Raw genomic sequence first — 12,938 nt, forward strand, 5'->3', positions numbered from 1 at the left:
TGAGATAATAAACAATTGGACTGAACCTGAGAACCTGACTAAGAATAAGATTTGATTCTATGGCCTGGTTTGACACACCCGAAACAAACATCATTGCCAGCTCTGCAGGCACCCTGATAATTTCTGCCATACTTCTAGAAAAGAGGATTCATTCGAGCACTACTGATACTACCCTGAGATTTAGAGCCTAGTGCCCTATCTTTATTACCATTTCTAAACTTAGGTACTGGAGAACTGGTTGAGGACAGATCTAGAACCAAAGATTTCAGGCAAAACTGGGAATGGTTACCGCCCTCTGATTTAGGCTAAGTGAAATTAAAGCTACCTGTCCTAGCTCTATTGTTCTCCCTCTTTCTCCTTATTCTTAGCCTCTTCTATCTTCTGAGGATAGCCCATGATCCTAGATATATCCATCTCCCTAATCAACATCACAGTTCTATACTTTTTAACCACGCCCTCTGACACCCCATACACAAATTTACTTAACTTGGACCTATTGTCTACTACTATATGGGGAGGATATTTGGATAACTGGGTAAACTTAAGGGAATACTCGTTCACACTCATGTTGCCTTGAATGAGATTGATGAACTCTAACACTTTGGCTTCTCTCAGCTCTAAGGAAAAGAATCTATCAAGAAAAGTCGTAGCAAACTCTTCCCACTCTATAGGCTCTATATCTGTACCCCTTTCTACCTTCCATTGCTTAAACCACGTATGAGACACATCTTGTAGATGGTAGGTATCTAACTCAGCACTCTCACTGGAATTCACCCCCATGATATCTGTGGCATTCTAAACATGATCGAGGAACTCCTGTGGATCATTTTCTGACTTAGATCCTTAGAATAAGGGAGGATTCATTTGGGTGAAGTCCAGAATCCTGGTTGCAGCAGTATTAGCCACTGGGTTGGCCTAAATAGTAGCTGGCCATTCATTCTGAGATGCTATGGAATTGGCTAGAGTGGTGAACACAGCTCTGAATTCTACATGAGAGACATACTCGTCCAGGGGATTTGCCTGAACGGGCTGAGGTGCTGACTAGTTTCCTGTTCTTCTTCCATTGTTCTTTTTAAGTGGAATATTCTGTAAACAAAAGGAAGAAAAGGATTAGATTGAGAGTTTAACTTGAGATCATGCTCATTTACATGACATGAATACTAAAAGAAGGGAAACTTTTTCTAAAAACACCTCATAGACTCTTGTTCATAAGTGTGGCGCACTATACACACTTCCATAAGACTCTACTAGGTGTGACTTTTAGACTCCCTAGGACTCTATTGAACCTTAGGCTCTAATACCAAGTTTGTAATGCCCTGATTTTGTATCCCAGATGCTACACGATGCTTACGATCCCAAAGGACCACAAGCTAACCATGAATGATATCTACTGTGAGCATTGAAAATAATACTAAAAATAATGTAAAAAATAAGCTGAATTGCCATAATGTTCAAAATCTAAATACTGATAAAGAATAGCCACTGTAATAATAATATGCAAAACTAAATACTGTCTGATAGTCTAGTCTGAAAAAGCCTCTAGCTGAACTGTCTGAAAGCGGAGTTGATGGGACAAGTCCCCAACTAACTCTGACTACTGAAATATAGAAATAAAACATATCCTCAATAGATGAGGACTCACTACTAAATCTGACCATGGTGTATGAATCTGAATCTGTTTATGCGCGGTCTGGAACCTGAGCATCCGAACCTATGATATGAGACATCAAAGCACAAATAAAGAGTATCTGTCAGTACGTGGAATGTATTGGTATGCTAGATAAGGTAAGGATGAATTCAAGGGTTTATGTGCATGAACAGTAACTAACTGAATGATATAGAATAACTAATTATGAGTACATACAAATCTAAAACTACTGTAAATACAGAGTATGCAATATTGTGCATATGCATGTATACTATATCTGAGCTTTTACTGAAACTAAATACTGAGTTTTGATAACTAAATAACTGATATCTGAGATTACTGATAACTGAGTTACTAATACTGATTGACTGTGTCTGATAGTCCTAATTCTGTAGAACTGAAATGAGTTCTATATTGAGATTGAAACTAAAAATATGGGAGGTAGTCATCTTACCGACATGCCCCAAATAAGATAACAGGGGTCCAACCTATAAACCCAGTTGGAATGGTGTTAGTACCATGCCATGGGTAAAGACAAGATAAAGAGTCACCCTCATCTGGTAGGTGCCCTGAATGAGAACGATCGTAACCTCAATTGGCAGGTAAGACACCTCATCAGGTTGATGTATCAACACACGTTGGCTATGTAGTTCTGGAATACAAGGACTGCTTCTAAGGATCACACCCTCTACTAGCAGGTGAGTCCCAATCCTTGGGTTCACTCGGTGCTGAATCCTACTCCCATCTGAATGACACTAATTATTATACTAAATGAATTAGACTGATACTGAGTTTTATTAAGGTCTGTAACTGACTAGGTAATACAATTTTATTACATGACTGAGACTATTATGTAACTACTGTAGCTCTAGTTAAACAACTAGATTTTTGCATATTAGATACCTCCAGGACTCGATAGCATGGAAAGTAAAGTGTAAAATGATCTTGAAAAGCATAACAATGTCCACTTGTTCATAATGCATTCATAAAGACATTTTATCATACACTTGTAGGGCATAGGCTTGTACATGATTGGGACTACATAATGATATGTCATAATTCCACTATGTACTTCACATAGTCATTTTAGCAAACACTTAGGGAGAATGGATTATTTCACATGATAATGGTTAACACATGAACATCATGAATACAATACTTCATTGCAATTTCAAGGGTTTTGCATACAATTCACATAATTCATCAGATAACTATTTTAATTTCATGGAAACCTATAATTAATCATGAATTTAAGCCCAATTACAATCCTGAACATGAATACGATCAATTTCATGCATGGAATTCATAAATTTGAGATCTTGTATGTTTAAAAAGGGTTCTTGGACTCCATGGGTGAAAGGAATCCATGAATAAAGACCTAACATACCTTGGAATGTTAATTCTTTAAGGTTCTTAGTGAAATTCTTGTGATTTGTTCTTGATTATTAAAGCTAGGGTTTTTCCCTTTGAGAGAGAATGCTTTTAATTTGGGGAATAATGAGTGAATAATGATGTAACTAGGTTAATTAGGGGTAAATTTTGTGTTAAAGGCTGATTTGGGTCATGAAAAAAAACCCAATTACCCTTTGAAATGATTTAAAAATATTCACTGAAAACTTCTGATTTTGGGCTTCACCGTGCTGCGGTGAGCCACTAGGATATGGCTGACAATGTGTAAAAATGGACAAATATAAAATGGACCCTTAGAACATCGTAGCACCATCGCAGAGCCTCATTGGAATTTAAAAACTGGGAAAGTGGCTAGTAACGCGATGCGGTGGGATCACGTTGCCATATTGGAAAATGACAATTCTGAACTGGAGCATTGGCGTGACATGCCATTATCGTAGAGCTTCACTAGAAACTAACAAATTCCATTTGGATGGTATCCACGATGTGTTGATATGATAAAGGGCACACTGCTTTACAAAAATGGCTCTAACTCTTTGCTCGGGTATCAGATTTGGGCAAACTTTATATCATTGGAAAGCTGACTGAATAAATTAAGCTAGGGAAATATGGGGTATTACAATATCTCCCCCTTGAGAAAATTCATCTTCAAATGAAATTGATTAATCTGAGAAATACTGATAGACTGAGTTTACACACTCAAAATGCACAACTTAAACATGATTTCATGACTAAAATAATTGATAAGCTGAGTTTTCATACTGAACATGCATATCTGATGCATGAGTACGTGACTAAACTGGTTCATGAATGCATGGCTGAATATGCAATGGTAATGGGTACCAAGTTTATAACTATAACTGAACAGGGAACTGAGCAAAGCTAAGAAAGACTGTTACCTCAAGATGAATCTGAGTTTACGGAGAAAAAGTGAGAATACTTGGTCCGCATATCTATTTATGCTTCCCTAGTAGCTTCTTCAACGGACTTATTCCTCCAAAGAACTTTGACCAAGGGTACTTCTTTGTTCCTCAGTCTATAAATCTGATGATCGAGGATCTGAACTGGAACCTCTTCGAAAGAAAGATCATCCTGAGTATCTATGCTCTCCAAGGGAACTATGATTGCTGGGTCACCAAAGAATTTATTTAGCAAGGAGACATAGAATACTAGGTGTACTGAAGTTAGATCTTAAGGCAACTCAAGCTCGTATTCTACCTTTCTGAAATGACTGAGGATTCATTAAGGACCGATATATTTGGGACTGTTGTTTCCCTTCTTAATGAACCTCTTTACTCTCTTCATGGGAAAGATTTTTAAGAACCCAAGATCACTAATCTCAAATTCGTGATCCTTTGTCCTCACATCTGCATATGATTTCTGTCGGCTTTGGGCAGCCTAAGCCTTTCTTTAATCAACTAAACCTTCTCTAAGGCATCAAACTCTAAGTCCGTCCCTACTACTGTGGCTTTACCTACCTCAAACCAACCAATTAAAGATCTACATCTCCTACTATAGAGAGCCTAAAATAGAGCCATCTGAATACTGGAATAATAGCTGTTATTATATGCGAATTCAATCAAAGGCAAATGATTATTCCAACTACATTTAAAATCAACAACACAGGCTCTTAACATTTCTTCTAGATTCTGAATGGTTCTTTCTGCTTGATCGTCTATCTGAGGGTGGAAGGATGTACTGAGGTGAACTTGGGTACCAAGACCCTTTTGGAATGCTTTCGAGAAATACAAGGTAAACTGGGTACCTCTATCTGAGATGATAGACATTGGAACTCCATGTAACCTAACCAACTCTCTAATATATAATTTGGCGTAGTCCTCAGCTGAATAAAAAGTATAAACTGGCAAGAAATGAGATGATTAGGTCATCCTATCTACAATGACCCAAATAAAATCATACTGACGATGAGTACGAGGCAAACTCATCATATAGTCCATGTCCTTTTCCTTCCATTTCCATGTGGGAATACTGAACTCTTGCATAAACGCACTAGGACTCTAATACTCAATCTTAACCTACTGACACATAGAGCAATTAATTATAAACTCTGGAATATCCCTCTTTATCCCACTCCACTAATAGATCTCTCATTAATTATGGTACATCTTAGTGGCCCCTAGATGAATAGAGTATCACGTACCATCTACTTCTACAAGAATTAGTTGCCTCAATTCATCTACACCTGGCACTTGTAAACGACCCTGGCAACGCAACATACCATATCCCCCTTGGGAGAAAACCTCTACTTTCTGATCCCTGACTGACTCTTTCAGCTTAACTAGACTGAGATCTTTGTCCTACTTTTCCCATAATTCAGAAACCAAAGATGATTCTAAACTATTCTACACCCACACACTGCCCTCTGCTGAATCGAATAAGTGGAAACCTAGTCGGGCAAGCTGATGAACTTCCTAAGCTAAGTTATTCTTATCATTCTCAACATGAGAAACACTACCCATAGACAATCTACTGAGAGCATCAGCCACTATATTGGCCTTTCTTGGATGGTATATAACACTCATGTCATAATCTTTCAATAACTCTAACAACTTCTCTGACGTAAATTTAAATCTTTATGAGAAAAGACATACTTCAAGCTTTTGTGATCTGTGAACACATCAACATGCACTCCATAAAAATAATGCCTCTAAATATTTAAGGCAAACACTATAGTTGCTAACTCGAGATCATGGGTAGGGTAATTCTTTTTATGGGGCTTAAGCAGTCTAGAGGCATAAGCTATGACCTTACGTCTCTACATAAGAACACAACCCAAACCTATTATGAATGCTTCACAGTACACAACAAATGCATCTAAACCATCTGGTAGAGTAAAAACTAGATCTGAGGTGATTCGAGTCTTCAACTCCTGAAAACTCTTTTCACAAAAATCTGACCACTGAAACTTGACTTTCTTTAGAGTCAATCTGGACATGAGGGATGCAATAAATGAGAAATCTTTAACAAACCAACAGTAATAGCCTGCTAAACCTTAGAAGCTCCTGAATCTAATGGAGAAATAGATCTAGGCTAGTTTCTCCCTGCTTCGATATTTGGATCATCAACTCTAATGCCATCACCAAAAAAAATATGACCAAAGAATGCTACTGACCTTATCTAAAATTCACACTTACTGAATTTGGCAAAAAACTGATGAGTCCTGAGAGTCTGAAGTATGATTTTGAGGTGATTTGCGTGATCATTTTTGCTACGGGAATAGATAAGAATATCATCGATAAAGACTATAATGAACATGTCCAAGTACTACTTGAACACGTAATTCATTAAGTCCATGAACGCGGCTGGGGCATTTGTAAGACCAAAAGACATAACTAGAAACTTGAAGTGGCCATACCAGGTTTTAAAAGCTATTTTTGGAATGTCATATTCCCTGACTATGATCTGATGATAGCCTGATCTAAGGTCTATCTTAGAAAAGTAACTAGCACCCTGAAGTTGGTCAAACAAGTCATCTATTCTAGGAATTAGGTATTTATTTTTGACTGTAACTTTGTTTAACTAATGGTAATCTATATACATTTTAAGGGAACCATCTTTCTTAGGCACGAATAAGATTGGTGCACCCCATGGGAAAATACTGGTCTGATGAACCCCTTTGTCTAAGAGGTCCGTTAACTGCTCTTTTAACTCTCTGAGTTTAGTTGGTCCCATTATATATGGTAGAATTGATATAGGCTGAGTGTCTGAAAGAAGGTTTATTCTAAAGTCAATTTTCCTTTTGGGAGGAACTCTGGGAAGATCTTCGGAAAACACATCTGAGAATTCATTAACTACTGGAATTGACTCAAGACTGGGAGTCTTTTAACTAGAGTCTTTGACCCACACAAGATGATAGACACATCCCTTGGATATCATTTTTCTTGCTCTAAAGTATGAAATCAACTGACCCTTAAGAGTTATAGTACTACCCCTCCATTCAAGGACTGGTTTATTTGGAAACCAAAAATGAACAATTTTGTTTCTACAATCAACTGATTCATAGCATGAGTGGAGCCAATCCTTACCGAGAATGGCTTTAAAATCCACCATCTCTAATTCTACTAAGTCTACTGAAGTTACTTTGTCAGATATCATAATCAGATAGTTCTTGTATGCCCACTGGGCTATGATAGACTGACCCACTGGGGTAGACACTAAGAAAGATTCTGCTAAGATTTTTGGTTTGACTTTGAAATTGAATACTATGTAAAGATTTACAAAAGACAGAGAAGCTCCTGGATCTAATAAGGCATAAACATATAAATAGAATATTTATAACGTACTAGTGACCACATTAAGAGAACTTTCATGATCTTATCGAGATTGAAGTGCATAGAGCCTGTTTGGGTGTTGCCCACTGGTGGCACTAGAAGTGGCACCCTGCTGATTCGGGCGACCGAACTGAGCTGATGAATAATTGTGCTGACCCTAAGAAACTGACTGAGGATAATATCTGATTCTATGGCCTAGTTTGCCATACCCAAAATAAATATCACTGCGAGCTCTATAGACACCCTGATGGTTTCTGCCACACTTCTGGTAAAGAGGATTCGTTTGAGCACTACTGACACTACCCTGTGATTTAGAACATAGAGCCCTATCATTGTTACTATTTCTGAACTTAGGTACTGGAGCACTGGATGAGGACAGAGATAGAACCAAAGATTTGGAGCAAAACTGGGAACGGTTACTGCCCTCTGACTTAGGATGAGCAAAATTAAAGCTACCTGCACTAGCTCTCTTATTCTCCCTCTCTCTCTCCTTATTATTAGCCTCTTCTATTTGCTGAGAATAGACTATGAGCCTAGATATATCAATCTCCTTAATCAACATCATAGTTCTTCACTTCTTAACCATGCTCTCTGACACCCTAGACATGAACTTGCTCATCCTGGACCTATTATTTGCTACTACATCGGGATTATATCATGCTAACTTGGTAAACTTGAGGGAATACTCCTGCCTTGCCTGAGATTGATGAACTCTAACACTTTGACTTTTCTCAACTTTAAGGGAAAGAATCTATCAAGAAAAGCAGTAGAAAACTCTTCCCACTCTATGGGCTCTGTATCTGTACCCCTGTATACCTTCCACTACTTAAACCACGTATGAGCTACATCTTGTAGCTGGTAGACAGCTAACTCAGCACACTCACTAGAAGTCACCACATGATATTTGTGACTTTCTGAAGCAGATCAAGGAACTCATATGGATCCTCTACTAACTTAGATCTTGAGAATCGGGGAGGATTCATTCTGGTGGAGTCCCGAATCCTAGCTGTAGCAGCATTTGCCACTGGGTTGGGCTGAATAGTAGCTGGCCATTTATTTTGAGATACTACATAATTGGCTGGAGTGGTAAACGCAACACTAAATTCTACATGGGAGACATGCTCATCCAGGGGATCTGCCTAAACGAGCTGAGGTGCTGACTGGTTTCTTGTTCTTCTTCCATTATTATTTTTAAGAGGCATGTTCTGTAAACACAAGGAAGAAAATGATTAGAATGAGAGTTTAACTTAAGATAATGCTCACTCGTACGATATAAATACTGAAAGAAGGAAAACTTTTCCTAAAATGCCTCATAGACTCTTGTCCATAAGTGTGGCGCAATACACACACATACACAAAATTCTACTAGACATTTCTTTTAGACTCCCTGGGACTCTGCTGATCATTAGGATCTGATACCAAGTTTGTAATGCCCCAAGTCTGTACCCCAGATTCTACATGGTGCTTACGACCCTGAAAGACCAAGCTAACCCATGAATGGTATCTGCAGTGAGCAGTGAATAATAATACTAAAAATAATGCAAAAAATAGGCTAAATTGCCATAAAGTTCTAAATCTGAATACTGATAAAGAATAACAACTGTAATATTAATCTGCAAAACTAAATATTATTTGATAGTCTAGTCTAAAAAGCCTCTAACTGAACTTTTTGAAAGTGGAGTTGATAGGATAAGCCCTTAACTAACTCCGACTACTAAAATACGGAAATAAAACATAACCTTGATAGATGAGGACTTACTACTAAATCTAACCCTATTGGCTAAATCTAAATTTGTCTATGCGTGATCAGGAACTTGAGCGTTTGAACCTATAATATGAGACATCATAGCATAAAGAAAGAGTATATGTCAGTATATGGAATGTACTAGTATGCTAGATGAGGTAAGGCTGAATGGAAGGGTTCATGTCTATGAATAGTAACTAACTAAATAATATATAATAACAAATTATGAGTACATAGAAATTTGAAACCACTGTAAATACTGAGTATGCAATACTGTGCATATGCATGTTTACTATATCTAAGCTTTTACTAAAGCTGAATGCTATGTTTTGATAATTGAATAATTGATATTTGAGATTACTGATAACTGAGTTACTAATATTGATTGACTGTGTCTGACAATCCTGATTCTGTAGAACTGAATAGAGTTCTATATTGAGACTAAAATTATGGGAGATTGTCATCTAACCGACATGCCCCAAATAAGATAACTGGGGTCTAACCTGTAACCCCAGTTGAAATGGTGTCAGTACCGTTCCACTGGTAAAGACAAGCTAAAGAGTCACCCTCATCTAGGAATTACCCTAAATAAGAATGGTGGTACCCTCAACTGGCAGGTAAGACACCTCATCAACCCTCAACTGGCAGGTTGATGTCTCAACATACACTGGCTATATAGTTCTGGAATACGAGGACTGCTTCTAAGGATCACACCCTCTACTGGCAGGTGAGCCCCCATCCTTGGGTTCACTAGGTGCTGAATCTTACTCTTATCTGAATGACATTAATTATTATACCAAACTGAACTAGATTGATACAGAGTTTTATTGAGTTCTATAACTGATTAAGTAGTACAATTTTATGACATTATTAAGACTATTCTGTAACTACTATAGCTCTATGTAAATAGCGAGATTTTTGGGTTTTGGATACCCCTAGAACTCGATAGCAAGGAAAGTAAAGCATAGCATGATCTTGAAAAGCATAACAATGTCCACATGTTCATAATTCCTTCATAGAGATATTTTATCATACACTTGTAGGGCATAAGCTTGTACATGATTGGGACTACATAATGACATGTCATGATTTCACTATTTACTTTACATAGGAATTTTAGCAAAGGAGCATGGATTATTTCACATGATAATTGTCAACACAAGAACATCATGAATACAATATTCAATTGCAATTGCAGGGGTTTAGCATACAATTCACATAATTCATCCCATAAACTATTTTAATTTCATGGAAACTTATAATTAATCATGAATTAAAACTCAATTACTATCTTGAACATGAATACAATCAATTTTAAGAATGAAATTCATAAATCTTAGATCTTGTATATTTAAAAAGGGTTCTTAGGCTCCATGGGTGAAAGGAACCCATGATCAATACCTAACATACCTTAGAATGTTAATTCTTGAAGGTTCTTGGAGAAATTCTTGGGATCTGTTCTTGATTCTTGAAGCTAGGTTTTGTCATTTGAGAGAGAATACTTTTATTTTGGGGAAGAATGAGTGAATGATGATGTAACTAAGTTAATTAGGGGTAACTTCTATGTTAAAGGATGATTTGAGTCATGGAAAATACCCAATTACCCCTGGAAAAGATTTAAAAATCATCACTGAAAACTCTCAATTTTTGGTCTCACCCAATACGGTGGCATTGCGGTGAGTCACTGGAATATGGATGATACTATATAAAAATGGAAGAACGTGAAATGGACCCTTGGCATGATGTTGCACCATCTCCAAGCCTTACTATAATTTGACAACTGGGAAAGTGGCTAGTGGCGCGACGTGGTGGGATCGCATTGCCATACTAAAAAATAACAATTATGAACTGGAGTATTGGCGCGATACTCCCTTATCGTAGAGCTTCATTGGAGACTGGTGACTACCATTTGGCTGGTCTCTACGATGCACTGATGTGCCAGACGGCACACTGCTTTACCAAAATAGCTCTAACTCTTCACTCGAGTAACGAATTTGGGCAAACTTTATATCGTTGGAAAGCTGATTGAATTTCCTAGGCAATGGCATGCTCTAAACTGGAAAATATTGAGTATTTTAAGCATTTTATATAGGATTACTCATGTATTGAGAGTTAAATTAAGCTAAGGAAATACGAGGTATTCCAATTTATGAGGCTCAATCCTTCAACCTTCACTGACTCTAATGTGAAAGAGAATCCTTAAGATTTTATGGATGATATGGAGAATATATCTAGGGTGATGCATTCTTCTGACTCTGAGGGCGTGGAATTTGCCACATATTAGTTAAAGGATATGACATATCAATGGTATGAGAAGTGGGATTAGTCTAAGGGTGATGATGTAGAATTGGTACTATGGGATCAGTTTTTTGGTGCCTTACTAGATCATTTCTTTCCTCAGGAGTTGAGAGAGGCTAAAGCTTAGGAGTTCATAAATCTAAAATTGGGAAGGATGAATTTGAAAAAGTATGCTTTGAAATTTCATTTGTTGTATCGTTATGCTCCGAGCAAGTGTTAAGTATAAGGGCTAAAATGAGGAAGTTTGCTTTGGTCTTGTATTAGGACTTGGTGCTGGAGTGCAAGGTCGTCTTGTTGAATAGTAATATGGATATCTCTAAGTTTGTGGTGTATATACAGTAGGTTAAAGATGAAAAGTAGAAATAACCCAAAATAGGGAAGAGGAAAGATAAGAGGTCCAGGTATTTTGAGAAGGGTTGAGGCCAGTAGAATAGTTATAGAGATGGTAGGAAATGGTCTAAGAAGAAGTAGGGAAATTTTGATTCTTATTCTATGGCTAGTGCTTCATATCCTAAGCCATCTAGTGATCACCGCTTTTAGAGAAAAAATGGGATTAAGGCAAAAGGGGCCCAGTCTCAGGCCGGTAGAGCGTAGTCAACTTCATCATATCCTTCTTATAGATTTTGTGGATAGATGAATTATAGTTTTTGTGATGAGGGGAGAAATAAGTATTTTAGATGCGGCCGGGCCATATTTAGAGGAACTATCTTTAGGTGATGTTGCTACTGGGGCTAATAAGATCTTGATTACTGCTTCTTTAGCTTCTGTACCAAAGGGTGATACTTTTAGCTTTAACACTGGTTGGAATCGTCTGTATTCTCTTGCCAGCCATCAAGATTCTTAGGCATCTCTCGATGTTGTTACTAGTAAGCTAAAAATTTTCTCTCATGATGTGTATTGTCTGCTAGATCCCAGGCCTACCCTTTCTTATATGACCCCTTATATGGCTATTTATTTTGGTTTTTGTCCTGCGTGTATTCTTGATCTCTTTTCTATGTCTACCTCGATGGGTAACTTTATTATGGATAGAAGAGTCTATAGGGGTTGCGTGGTATCTATCTGTGATCGAGAGACATGGTGGATTTATTAGAGTTAGAGATGTTATATTTTGATATTATCTTATGGATAGATTGGCTCCATTCATTCTATGCATATCTTGATTTTAGGACCCAAAGGGTCAGTTTCCAATTCCCAAATAAACCGGTGATTGAGTGGGAAGAGAGTTCCCTAGTGACTAAGGAAAGGTTCATTTCATATCTAAGAGCTTGGAAATGATTTCCAAGGGGTGTCTGTGTCACCTGGTTTGGGTTAAAGATTCTAACTCGGAGGGTCCTTTATTAAAATCTGTCCCAGTAGTTAATAAATTTCCTAAAGTATTTCTTAATGATCTTCCTAGTACTCTTCCTAATAAGGAAATAGACTTTGGGATTGATCTTTTATCGGATACCCATCCTACCTCTATCCTCTTTATAAAATAGTTCTGATTGAGTTGAGAAAACTTAAAAAGCAGCTGAAAGATCTTCTTGATAAGGGTTTTATTCACCCT

The sequence above is a fragment of the Capsicum annuum genome, chromosome 10, assembly GCF_002878395.1.
Source record: "Capsicum annuum cultivar UCD-10X-F1 chromosome 10, UCD10Xv1.1, whole genome shotgun sequence".
Classification (NCBI taxonomy): Eukaryota; Viridiplantae; Streptophyta; class Magnoliopsida; order Solanales; family Solanaceae; genus Capsicum; species Capsicum annuum.